Source organism: Lagopus muta, chromosome 15 (genome assembly GCF_023343835.1).
Source record: "Lagopus muta isolate bLagMut1 chromosome 15, bLagMut1 primary, whole genome shotgun sequence".
Classification (NCBI taxonomy): domain Eukaryota; kingdom Metazoa; phylum Chordata; class Aves; order Galliformes; family Phasianidae; genus Lagopus; species Lagopus muta.
The window spans coordinates 724,256-737,898 of NC_064447.1; positions in this window are offsets into that span (position 1 = coordinate 724,256).

A 13,643-nucleotide genomic window follows, 5' to 3' on the forward strand; every position below is an offset into this window, starting at 1 on the left:
GGAGGATTTGGAGAAGGCAGTCCCTGGTGCGTTGGGAAGCTGAGGTTCTACGTGTATTCGTGGAGAAACTGTAGCATGCATAGCAGGAAGGGACGGGCCAGAGCCTTGCTGTGGTGCTGCTCCTGTGTCTGAACCGGCTGCAGCTTTTGCCCGTTCCCTTTGAAAGAGGGCATTTAGCATCACCTTGCAGCTTGTCAAAAACGCACAGCGTGCACTGTGAACAACAAACTCACCTGCAACCTGCCGGTCTCCCAGCAGGCCAGGTTTTGCTGTCCATGCAACAGAACTGGAAGTGTGTAGCATTTTTTTTTTCAGTGAATGACACTTTCAGACTGGTGACGAGGCGCACCGCAAAAAGCCCAGGCTTTGTTTCTAAACTTTCTTGCTGTATCTTCAGAAGTAGTGCCTCCTGAAGATACCATCATCCTGATCAGGAGCACTTCTGCAGAGCCGGCAACCGTGGTGCAGTTGAGTTTAGAGCTGTCCTTGGCACGGGAGATTTAACTTCATGCATTCTGTGCAGGTCCGGAAAGAGGAAAGGGTGCATCTAGAGGAGGGTATTATGCCTGGTGGTCATCCCGTGTCCCAAGGAAACCCGTGATGAAAATAGGGGAGGCAGTGCATGGCAGAACTAAAGGGACTGACCAAGAGACTGTGCAGAAGAAGCCGTTGCAGGAAGGCAGCAGTGACACGCAGCCAGTCTCTGACCGAAATGCTCAGGCAGAACAAGCAGCTGCTTTGCCAGGTAATTTCAGTCCCGTGGTCATCCGGTGTCCCCAGCCAGAATCACTGCGTGCCACCAGGCTCTCCCTGCCTGCTCTTGCGCAGCAGGCCAGCAGCCAAACCTGAGCGTGTTCCTACAGAGCACGTGCTACAGAGGAGCCCAAGGGCCATGAGCCCTGCCTGGTAGGAGCCTGCAGGAGTGTTTCTCCACTGGGCTGGCTCCAGCTGTGCCTTGTGCTGGCTGGAGGCTGACCTTCAGCCTGGGGAATGTCCTGGGGGAGAGCTCCGGACATGAAATGTGGGGAAAGTGTGAGGGTTTCTGCTCTGCAGTGCTGCCCATGGACAAAGCCCAGACCCCAGGGCGGAGCATGGCCCTCAGCCCAGAGGAACAGATGGGCAGTGCCGGTGCAGCCTCTCCCTACCCAACGGGAAGTGGAAGCAATCCTTCTTGTCCTCTGGTGCTTATACACTGGAGACGGAGGTACCCACTGATGAAAAAGGAAATCTCTTGGCTCCATGAAGCGCACTGTGAGATCATCTGCATTGCAGATGACAGTAACCTGCGGCACTGTCTCGGTTCTTCCAGGGGTGGACGTAGGGAAAATCACGAAGGCTGCTGTTGGCAAGGAGCTGCAAAAACGCCACATCCCAGTGGTCGCTGTGGTCTCAGCTGCGCTGCTGTCCGTGCTGACGCTGGCCTGCATTCCTATGCTATGGATGTGGAAAAAATACCTGTGAGTAGACTTTTCCCCAAGACGCTGTATCGCTGCATTTGGCTACAAAGCATTTGTGGTGACAGGATCCTGATGGCCAAATCAGCTGCTGGCAGTACACTGCCAGGATTTATGTTGCAAGGCCTTTCAAGCGTCCCTCGATTCCTATCGGTGAGCAGTGCTTTCTGAAACTCATTCCCACAGGGCGCGCAAGAGAGAACGGGCAGCTGCAGGACAAGCCCCTCCTGACACCGACTTCAAGAGAGATCAGAACGCAGGCAAAGGCCGAGCGGAGCTGGGGGAGGCTGCAAAGGAGGATGCACTTGACCAAGGAAACAACCTCTCCATCCCATTCTCCTGGTCCTACGAAGCAGAATTTGCCGAGCTGTGCAGCAGAATCAGCACAGACCCCTCCCTTCAGCCCGCATTTCCCAGCAGCTCTCCCGCTGACAACATCTCTTCCATTCATACCTGCAGTCCTTAGGACTCCCCTGAGCCATCCAGTGCCCCTGTTACCGGTGCTGAGGGCTCAGGTTCATTTCCATCAAGTTCCATCTTTATGATCAATAAAAACATCCTATTCCAAAGCTGCTGCTGTGACCATTTCCATTGGGTTACAGGGCACGGGGTCGGGGGCCAGCACTTGGGAAAGGATTCCCTCTCAGGGCTGTGGAGGCACTATAGAAGTTTGCCACACAAAGTTGTGGATGCCCTGTCCCTGGACGCGTTCAAGGCCAGGCTAGAGGGAGCTCTGGGCAGGCCGACTCAGCAGGTGGCATCCCTGCCCTCGGCAGTGGGGTTGGAGGTAAACGTTCTTAGTCGTCCCTTCCTACCCCAGCCATTCCATGACTCCGTGTTTCTATGATGTAAGCACCGGCCCCAGCAGCCCTGGTGCAGCGCATCACAAGAGGGGCGGGGAGCCTCCACCCGGCTTCCCGGGGCCGTGAGGTCACAACGCTCCACTTTGATGCCATCCCTGCACACAGGCATTGCTCTGAGTGCTGAGAGACTGCCTGAGAGAGCGCACTTTGGGTTTGGCTCCTCACAGCTGAGGAGATGCAGGGCTGCGGCCTGCGGCACCTGCAGCAGCCGCCTGCTGTGCCTTCCCCGTGCTCACAGGAAGGCCGGAGCAGGGAAGGACTCTGCGCCTGGGGCAGGACAACGCTGGGTACATGTAGGACTGGGGGAGAGGGGCTGCAGAAGAGCTCTGTGGAGAGGCACCTGGGGCTTCTGGTTGGTGACGTGTTGAATGTGGGTCAACCGCATGCCCTGGTAAAGCAGTCGGTAATGCAGGCTGACCGTACCCTGCTGGGCAAAAGGCACGGCACTGCTAGCTGATGAAGAGAAGGATTATCTTGCTCTGCCCTGTGCTGGGCGGCCTCAGCTCAACTGCCGTGTGCAGTTTTGGGTGCCACAATACAGGAAAGACTGAAAACTTGAGGGAGTGCCCAGAGGAGGGCATCAAAGATGCTGGCAGTCTAGTGGGCAGTACGTGTGAGGTCACTTGGTTTGTTCTGCTTAGAGAACAGGATCTGTGCAGAGAGGGACCTGGGGGTTCTGGTGGGCAGCAGGCTGGCCGTGAGCCAGCAGCGAGCCCTTGGGCCAAGAAGGCCAATGGTATCCTGGGGCGCATTAAAAAGAGTGAGCCCAGCAGGCCAAGGGAGGTGATGCTCTCACTCTGCTCTGCTCACGGTATTCACATTTAGAATACCGTGTCCAGTTCTGGGCTCTCCAGTTCAAAAGAGACACGGATCTCCTAGAAGGAGTCTGGCAGAGGGCCACAAAGATGACAAAGGACCTGGAGCACATCCCTGATGAGGAAAGGCTGAGTAAGCTGGGTCTGTGCAGCCTGGGGAAAAGAAGACTGAGGGGAGATCTGATCTGTGTTAATTAACACCTAAAGGGAGGTGGGAGGCAAATGATGAGGCCAGGCTCTTCTTGGTGGTGTGTTGCAATAGGACAAGGAGCGCTGGCCCAAAACTTGGACGCAGGAAGTTCCATACAGGCGTGTGCAAGAACTTTTTACGTAAGGGTGACGGAGAACTGGATCAGGTTGCCCGAGAGGTTGTGCAGCCTCCTTCTATGGAGACATTCTGGACAGGTAGGCCTGTAGGCCTGGGTGCCTACCTGTGCGACCTATTGTAGGGAACCTGCTTTAGCAGGGGGGTTGGACTCACTGATCTCTTGAGGTCCCTTCCAACCCCTGCGATTCTGTGATGCTGTGACATCAAGAGCTATTGTCTGGGTGGTCTACAGCTTCCTCACAAAGGGAAGGAGGGAAGAAGACACTGATCGCTTCTCTCTGGAGAGACTGTGCTGGAGGTGGCAGCAGCGTGATTCCTTCAGTGCAAGGTGGCAGGAGTGCAGCTGCTGCCGCAGTTTCCAGAGAGCCAGGCGGGACCCTGCAGGCAATGGCCGTCAGAGCCTCTCGCCACCAAGCGTCCGGCTGCCAGCAGTGGGTGAGCTCACTTGGACGTTGCGGCCGGGAGGTGCTAACCGGCGAGTCTTACATTTCCACTACTGAATTTGGTATGGAAGCACACTAACAATGGGAAATATGCCTGGTGTAGGAAAGGGGATGTCCTTAGCCGAGGTATGGAAAACTGAAAGAGAACAGGTGGAGCTGTAGATGTGCCGATAAGAGTGTAAGCACGTGACGCTGGATTTGGCAGGTTTGCGGGAGGGTCTAGCTCCCCGTGTTCATATTTCAGCCATCAGCCTTTGTACCAGAGAGGCTTTATGCGCTTGGCTTGCTGAATTGCAGCACGTTTCACGTGCGTGGGTAACCTGTGCCAAAGCGCCCTGGATCCCGACCCCGTTTTCTATATCACATCTTGTCCTCGGTGGCCTGCGGTGTCAGGGGCACAGCGAGCTGGAAAGCATTCCCTCTCAGGGTTGTGGAAGCACTATAGAAGTTTGCCACACAAAGTTGTGGATGCCCTGTCTCTGGATGCGTTCAAGGCCAGGCTAGAGGGAGCTCGGGGCAGGCCGACTCAGCGGGTGGCATCCCTGCCCTCGGCAGTGGGGTTGGAGGTAAACGTTCTTAGTCGTCCCTTCCTACCCCAGCCATTCCGTGATTCCGTGTTTCTATGATGTAAGCACTGGCCCCAGCAGCCCTGGTGCAGCGCATCATAAAGGGGCGGGGGCTTCCCGGGGCCGTGAGGTCACAATGCCCCACTGTGATGCCATCCCTGGGCACAGGCCTTGCTCTGCGCCTGCCCCAAGTGCAACACTTGCTGTAGCGGCTGTGGTGGTGGTGGCAGCATGGCACGAGTGTGGGGGGCCACGGCCCCTGCCCGCCTTGTCGTGCTCCTCCTACTGATGGCGCTGCGTTCCCGCGAGATTTGTGCTGCTCCGCTTCGAGCACAGGCAGCAGGTGAGTGGGCAGAGACGGGGCCAAAACTGGGAAAACGGGGGGCCTGAAGTCACCCTTCCATGGGGCCACCTTCCGGGGTGGACGTTAGGCAGAGGGTGACGGGCAGCACTGCAGGAGCCGGGCAAGAGCCCGCGGCAGCGCTGTTCCCCAGGGCTGGCTCCAGCCGTGCCGGGCTGCGGCTCTGCCGCTTGCTGGCTGGAGCACAGCCTTCATCCTGGGTGATGTCCTGGGGCAGACTCTGTGTGCTGGGAAAAGCGTGAGCATTTCTGCTCCGGCCTCGTGGTACGCCCCATAGACGAATCCCAGTTTCCAACACAGAGCCCCAACCGCAGCCCAGAGGAAGACACAGGTGTGTTTTCCTCCGGTGCTTCGGTGTGACCTTCCTTTGTGTACACCAGAGGCGTCCCAGGAAGACAGGCCCGAGGGGCAGCTGCTTCTTCCCTGCGGTCCGTAAGGGTTGTTGCGCGTGGCATGGAGAGCGCATTGTGGAAGCTGCCAGGTGGCAGCCAGGTGGTCCTCCCGGCCGCTCTGCAACTGTGCCATCGTGACCTGAGTCTTTCTCCTGCCCCGTCACCTGACCCACCTCCAGTTTCTAAGGGAGAAGAAGATCACAACATCCCCAGCAATGGGAACGTCTCTCATCAGTTCTTGATTCTTGATTCTAGATGCTGACATTGGTGGTGGTGAATCGACCTATTCAGATGTTAGTCTGAATCCAGGTCTTATGCCTTGGGATCAACCCAGAGGTAGGTTCTGAGTGCCTGTTTCCAAGAAGGCAGACAAATTTGTGCCCCAGTAGCATACAGTGTCATTTCAGATCCTCTCAAGGTCTTCCTAACCTGCTTGTACCTTGGAGGTCTTGCACAGATCAGTCATGAGTAGTTTGTTACTGGGAGAGCGGCCACATTTCAGTGGGAAGGTTACCCCTGCCTCTCTCCAGTTGCGAGAACGCAGGCCTCCTTCTTTGCGCCACGTCAATCCCTGACCCGCCACCACACCCTGCAGGCCACTGAGGAAAAAGTAGCCCCGACATGCAGAGGAAGCTCTGCTCTGCTCTGCTCGCCCGTGTCTGATCTCACTTGTCTCTGCAGGCCCTCAAGGACAACCGGCAGAGTGGAATCCTGTCCCTGAGCCTGGGCTGGACGCCAGAGGCAAGTCCCCAGTCTTCATTGCCTTGATATTTGCTCCGACTTGGTGGTGATAGCTCAGCAAGCTTTCAGCTCTTCACCGGCCAGCGTGACAATGCTGGGTGAAATGCATGGAGTCCACTGATTCCTGGGTGCTGCATGCTCCCACTGCTGCCTTTGTCTCTCTGACTCTGAGGTCTCCCAGTCAGAAAGCCTCAAGGGGCTGAATTTTGTTCATGAGGTCTCGGAGGGCTCTTTCACGTGGCCTGGAGAAAGTATTTTGAAAGCTGCTGAATGCCAGCCACCAAGGTCCCCTGGCCCCTCTGCAACTTGGGAGCTTTTGTCCTGCGTGTGGCTCGCGTGTCACTGCCTGAGCCCCGTGTAGTCACTGTAGGTTCTAAGGAAGAGAGAGGTGGCCACGTGCAATGGGATCGTTTCTCATCTGCCCTTGACGACAGCTGTGTCCGTAGGCAGTGGCTTGTCGAAGCCTCATCTTAATCTGCTCCATGAGACTCAGGGCAATCCCCCAGCTAAGTCACTGGAAGGAAAGGGTCTGTAGGTGCTCCCCTTCCCTTCCCCATTCCCTTTCCCTGTGCAGTTCCACTTTCAATAGCACGGCGCCACTGCAGGCACCCAGCAACTGTTTTCAAGGTGCTCCTGCGTTGAAGAGAGAGAAGAGGGTTGTAAAGTAGCCCCCTGTCACTCCCATCTGAAGAAGTATGTGGGCAGGTTTGACGGCAGCTGCTCTGTCCTGTGTGTCTTTACAGATGTGGATGGCGGAGAATGGGATCCAGCTTCCCAGCTGGGTTCCAGGCCAGAAGGTCCAGCGGATCTCATGGGTATGTCATGGCTTTTTACTTCCTTTGAGAGCTGCCAGCTCAAAGCTCTAATGTCAGCCAGGCACGTCTGAAGGTATGAGAATCCAGACGTGCCTTTGCGTGCCCTGTCACCGCATGATTCCCCGATAGCACCTGCCCCTCAGTGACGCCATCATGCAGCTGTAATGCGTAGATTGCAGTGTATGGTGGAAAGTTCTCGTGGTTCTTTGGTTGCAGACGTGGCTCCGCAGAGGGCGTTGCCAGATCCTCGACTGGCGTCCCGCTGGCATCCCGGAGGTGGGTAGTCTGCCTTCATTGACTTCACCAGAAAGAGCACTCACATCAGAAATCGGTTTGCCTGAAATTTATCTTAAAACTTTCCATGAAGGTCCTGAGACATGGAATGAGGAGCTGAAGACAGGAAAATATTCCCCTGTCCTCAAGGAAATGAAGGAGGATTTGGAGAAGGCAGTCCCTGGTGCGTATATTTCCATCTGTTCACCAAAAGACTTGGGAAGCTGAGGTTCTACGTGTATTCGTGGAGAAACTGTAGCATGCATAGCAGGAAGGGACGGGCCAGAGCCTTGCTGTGGTGCTGCTCCTGTGTCTGAACCGGCTGCAGCTTTTGCCCGTTCCCTTTGAAAGAAGGCATTTAGCATCACCTTGCAGCTTGTCAAAAACGCACAGCGTGCACTGTGAACAACAAACTCACCTGCAACCTGCCGGTCTCCCAGCAGGCCAGGTTTTGCTGTCCATGCAACAGAACTGGAAGTGTGTAGCATTTTTTTTTTCAGTGAATGACACTTTCAGACTGGTGACGAGGCGCACCGCAAAAAGCCCAGGCTTTGTTTCTAAACTTTCTTGCTGTATCTTCAGAAGTAGTGCCTCCTGAAGATACCATCATCCTGATCAGGAGCACTTCTGCAGAGCCGGCAACCGTGGTGCAGTTGAGTTTAGAGCTGTCCTTGGCACAGGAGATTTAACTTCATGCATTCTGTGCAGGTCCGGAAAGAGGAAAGGGTGCATCTAGAGGAGGGTATTATGCCTGGTGGTCATCCCGTGTCCCAAGGAAACCCGTGATGAAAATAGGGGAGGCAGTGCATGGCAGAACTAAAGGGACTGACCAAGAGACTGTGCAGAAGAAGCCGTTGCAGGAAGGCAGCAGTGACACGCAGCCAGTCTCTGACCGAAATGCTCAGGCAGAACAAGCAGCTGCTTTGCCAGGTAATTTCAGTCCCGTGGTCATCCGGTGTCCCCAGCCAGAATCACTGCGTGCCACCAGGCTCTCCCTGCCTGCTCTTGCGCAGCAGGCCAGCAGCCAAACCTGAGCGTGTTCCTACAGAGCACGTGCTACAAAGGAGCCCAAGGGCCATGAGCCCTGCCTGGTAGGAGCCTGCAGGAGTGTTTCTCCACTGGGCTGGCTCCAGCTGTGCCTTGTGTTGGCTGGAGGCTGACCTTCAGCCTGGGGAATGTCCTGGGGGAGAGCTCCGGACATGAAATGTGGGGAAAGTGTGAGGGTTTCTGCTCTGCAGTGCTGCCCACGGACAAAGCCCAGACCCCAGGGCGGAGCCCGGCCCTCAGCCCAGAGGAACAGATGGGCAGTGCCGGTGCAGCCTCTCCCTACCCAACGGGAAGTGGAAGCAATCCTTCTTGTCCTCTGGTGCTTATACACCGGAGACGGAGGTACCCACTGATGAAAAAGGAAATCTCTTGGCTCCATGAAGCGCACTGTGAGATCATCTGCATTGCAGATGACAGTAACCTGCGGCACTGTCTCGGTTCTTCCAGGGGTGGACGTAGGGAAAATCACGAAGGCTGCTGTTGGCAAGGAGCTGCAAAAACGCCACATCCCATGGTTGCTGTGGTCTCAGCTGCGCTGCTGTCCGTGCTGACGCTGGCCTGCATTCCTATGCTATGGATGTGGAAAAAATACCTGTGAGTAGACTTTTCCCCAAGACGCTGTATCGCTGCATTTGGCTACAAAGCATTTGTGGTGACAGGATCCTGATGGCCAAATCAGCTGCTGGCAGTACACTGCCAGGATTTATGTTGCAAGGCCTTTCAAGCGTCCCTCGATTCCTATCGGTGAGCAGTGCTTTCTGAAACTCATTCCCACAGGGCGCGCAAGAGAGAACGGGCAGCTGCAGGACAAGCCCCTCCTGACACCGACTTCAAGAGAGATCAGAACGCAGGCAAAGGCCGAGCGGAGCTGGGGGAGGCTGCAAAGGAGGATGCACTTGACCAAGGAAACAACCTCTCCATCCCATTCTCCTGGTCCTACGAAGCAGAATTTGCCGAGCTGTGCAGCAGAATCAGCACAGACCCCTCCCTTCAGCCCGCATTTCCCAGCAGCTCTCCCGCTGACAACATCTCTTCCATTCATACCTGCAGTCCTTAGGACTCCCCTGAGCCATCCAGTGCCCCTGTTACCGGTGCTGAGGGCTCAGGTTCATTTCCATCAAGTTCCATCTTTATGATCAATAAAAACATCCTATTCCAAAGCTGCTGCTGTGACCATTTCCATTGGGTTACAGGGCACGGGGTCGGGGGCCAGCACTTGGGAAAGGATTCCCTCTCAGGGCTGTGGAGGCACTATAGAAGTTTGCCACACAAAGTTGTGGATGCCCTGTCCCTGGACGCGTTCAAGGCCAGGCTAGAGGGAGCTCTGGGCAGGCCGACTCAGCAGGTGGCATCCCTGCCCTCGGCAGTGGGGTTGGAGGTAAACATTCTTAGTCGTCCCTTCCTACCCCAGCCATTCCATGACTCCGTGTTTCTATGATGTAAGCACCGGCCCCAGCAGCCCTGGTGCAGCGCATCACAAGAGGGGCGGGAAGCCTCCACCCGGCTTCCCGGGGCCGTGAGGTCACAACGCCCCGCTCTGATGCCATCCCTGCACACAGGCATTGCTCTGAGTGCTGAGAGACTGCCTGAGAGAGCGCACTTTGGGTTCGGCTCCTCACAGCTGAGGAGATGCAGGGCTGCGGCCTGCGGCACCTGCAGCAGCCGCCTGCTGTGCCTTCCCCGTGCTCACAGGAAGGCCGGAGCAGGGAAGGACTCTGCGCCTGGGGCAGGACAACGCTGGGTACATGTAGGACTGGGGGAGAGGGGCTGCAGAAGAGCTCTGTGGAGAGGCACCTGGGGCTTCTGGTTGGTGACGTGTTGAATGTGGGTCAACCGCATGCCCTGGTAAAGCAGTCGGTAATGCAGGCTGACCGTACCCTGCTGGGCAAAAGGCACGGCACTGCTAGCTGATGAAGAGAAGGATTATCTTGCTCTGCCCTGTGCTGGGCGGCCTCAGCTCAACTGCCGTGTGCAGTTTTGGGTGCCACAATACAGGAAAGACTGAAAACTTGAGGGAGTGCCCAGAGGAGGGCATCAAAGATGCTGGCAGTCTAGTGGGCAGTACGTGTGAGGTCACTTGGTTTGTTCTGCTTAGAGAACAGGATCTGTGCAGAGAGGGACCTGGGGGTTCTGGTGGGCAGCAGGCTGGCCGTGAGCCAGCAGCGAGCCCTTGGGCCAAGAAGGCCAATGGTATCCTGGGGCGCATTAAAAAGAGCGAGCCCAGCAGGCCAAGGGAGGTGATGCTCTCACTCTGCTCTGCTCACGGTATTCACATTTAGAATACCGTGTCCAGTTCTGGGCTCTCCAGTTCAAAAGAGACACGGATCTCCTAGAAGGAGTCTGGCAGAGGGCCACAAAGATGACAAAGGACCTGGAGCACATCCCTGATGAGGAAAGGCTGAGTAAGCTGGGTCTGTGCAGCCTGGGGAAAAGAAGACTGAGGGGAGATCTGATCTGTGTTAATTAACACCTAAAGGGAGGTGGGAGGCAAATGATGAGGCCAGGCTCTTCTTGGTGGTGTGTTGCAATAGGACAAGGAGCGCTGGCCCAAAACTTGAACGCAGGAAGTTCCATACAGGCGTGTGCAAGAACTTTTTACGTAAGGGTGACGGAGAACTGGATCAGGTTGCCCGAGAGGTTGTGCAGCCTCCTTCTATGGAGACATTCTGGACAGGAGGGCCTGTAGGCCTGGGTGCCTACCTGTGCGACCTATTGTAGGGAACCTGCTTTAGCAGGGGGGTTGGACTCACTGATCTCTTGAGGTCCCTTCCAACCCCTGCGATTCTGTGATGCTGTGACATCAAGAGCTATTGTCTGGGTGGTCTACAGCTTCCTCACAAAGGGAAGGAGGGAAGAAGACACTGATCGCTTCTCTCTGGAGAGTCTACGCTGGAGGTGGCAGCAGCGTGATTCCTTCAGTGCAAGGTGGCAGGAGTGCAGCTGCTGCCGCAGTTTCCAGAGAGCCAGGCGGGACCCTGCAGGCAATGGCCGTCAGAGCCTCTCGCCACCAAGCGTCCGGCTGCCAGCAGTGGGTGAGCTCACTTGGATGTTGCGGCCGGGAGGTGCTAACCGGCGAGTCTTACATTTCCACTACTGAATTTGGTATGGAAGCACACTAACAATGGGAAATACGCCTGGTGTAGGAAAGGGGATGTCCTTAGCCGAGGTATGGAAAACTGAAAGAGAACAGGTGAAGCTGTAGATGTGCCGATAAGAGTGTAAGCACGTGACGCTGGATTTGGCAGGTTTGCGGGAGGGTCTAGCTCCCCGTGTTCATATTTCAGCCATCAGCCTTTGTACCAGAGAGGCTTTATGCGCTTGGCTTGCTGAATTGCAGCATGTTTCACGTGCGTGGGTAACCTGTGCCAAAGCGCCCTGGATCCCGACCCCGTTTTCTATATCACATCTTGTCCTCGGTGGCCTGCGGTGTCAGGGGCACAGCGAGCTTGAAAGGATTCCCTCTCAGGGTTGTGGAGGCACTATAGAAGTTTGCCACACAAAGTTGTGGATGCCCTGTCCCTGGAAGCATTCAAGGGCAGACTGGAGCGAGCTCTGGGCAGGCCGACTCAGCAGGTGGCATCCCTGCCCTCGGCAGTGGGGTTGGAGGTAAACGTTCTTAGTCGTCCCTTCCTACCCCAGCCATTGCGTGATTCCGCGTTTCTATGATGTAAGCACTGGCCCCAGCAGCCCTGGTGCAGCGCATCACAAGAGGGGCGGGAGCCTCCACCCGGCTTCCCGGGGCCGTGAGGTCACAATGCCCCACTGTGATGCCATCCCTGGGCACAGGCCTTGCTCTGCGCCTGCCCCAAGTGCAACACTTGCTGTAGCGGCTGTGGTGGTGGTGGCAGCATGGCACGAGTGTGGGGGGCCACGGCCCCTGCCCGCCTTGTCGTGCTCCTCCTACTGATGGCGCTGCGTTCCCGCGAGATTTGTGCTGCTCCGCTTCGAGCACAGGCAGCAGGTGAGTGGGCAGAGACGGGGCCAAAACTGGGAAAACGGGGGGCCTGAAGTCACCCTTCCATGGGGCCACCTTCCGGGGTGGACGTTAGGCAGAGGGTGATGGGCAGCACCGCAGGAGCTGGGCAAGAGCCCGTGGCAGCGCTGTTCCCCAGGGCCGGCTCCAGCCGTGCCGGGCCGCGGCTCTGCCGCTTGCTGGCTGGAGCACAGCCTTCATCCTGGGTGATATCCAGGGGTGATGTCCTCTGTGTGCTGGGAAAAGCGTGAGCATTTCTGCTCCGGCCTCGTGGTACGCCCCATAGACGAATCCCAGTTTCCAACACAGAGCCCCAACCGCAGCCCAGAGGAAGACACAGGTGTGTTTTCCTCCGGTGCTTCGGTGTGACCTTCCTTTGTGTACACCAGAGGCGTCCCAGGAAGACAGGCCCGAGGGGCAGCTGCTTCTTCCCTGCGGTCCGTAAGGGTTGTTGCGCGTGGCGTGGAGAGCGCATTGTGGAAGCTGCCAGGTGGCAGCCAGGAGGTCCTCCCGGCCGCTCTGCAACTGTGCCATCGTGACCTGAGTCTTTCTCCTGCCCCCGTCACCTGACCCACCTCCAGTTTCTAAGGGAGAAGAAGATCACAACATCCCCAGCAATGGGAACGTCTCTCATCAGTTCTTGATTCTTGATTCTAGATGCTGACATTGGTGGTGGTGAATCGACCTATTCAGATGTTAGTCTGAATCCAGGTCTTATGCCTTGGGATCAACCCAGAGGTAGGTTCTGAGTGCCTGTTTCCAAGAAGGCAGACAAATTTGTGCCCCAGTAGCATACAGTGTCATTTCAGATCCTCTCAAGGTCTTCCTAACCTGCTTGTACCTTGGAGGTCTTGCACAGATCAGTCATGAGTAGTTTGTTACTGGGAGAGCGGCCACATTTCAGTGGGAAGGTTACCCCTGCCTCTCTCCAGTTGCGAGAACGCAGACCTCCTTCTTTGCGCCACGTCAATCCCTGACCCGCCACCACACCCTGCAGGCCACTGAGGAAAAAGTAGCCCTGACATGCAGAGGAAGCTCTGCTCTGCTCTGCTCGCCCGTGTCTGATCTCACTTGTCCCTGCAGGCCCTCAAGGACAACCGGCAGAGTGGAATCCTGTCCCTGAGCCTGGGCTGGACGCCAGAGGCAAGTCCCCAGTCTTCATTGCCTTGATATTTGCTCCGACTTGGTGGTGATAGCTCAGCAAGCTTTCAGCTCTTCACCGGCCAGCGTGACAATGCTGGGTGAAATGCATGGAGTCCACTGATTCCTGGGTGCTGCATGCTCCCACTGCTGCCTTTGTCTCTCTGACTCCGAGGTCTCCCAGTCAGAAAGCCTCAAGGGGCTGAATTTTGTTCATGAGGTCTCGGAGGGCTCTTTCACGTGGCCTGGAGAAAGTATTTTGAAAGCTGCTGAATGCCAGCCACCAAGGTCCCCTGGCCCCTCTGCAACTTGGGAGCTTTTGTCCTGCGTGTGGCTCGCGTGTCACTGCCTGAGCCCCGTGTAGTCACTGTAGGTTCTAAGGAAGAGAGAGGTGGCCACATGCAATGGGATCGTTTCTCATCTGCCCTTGAC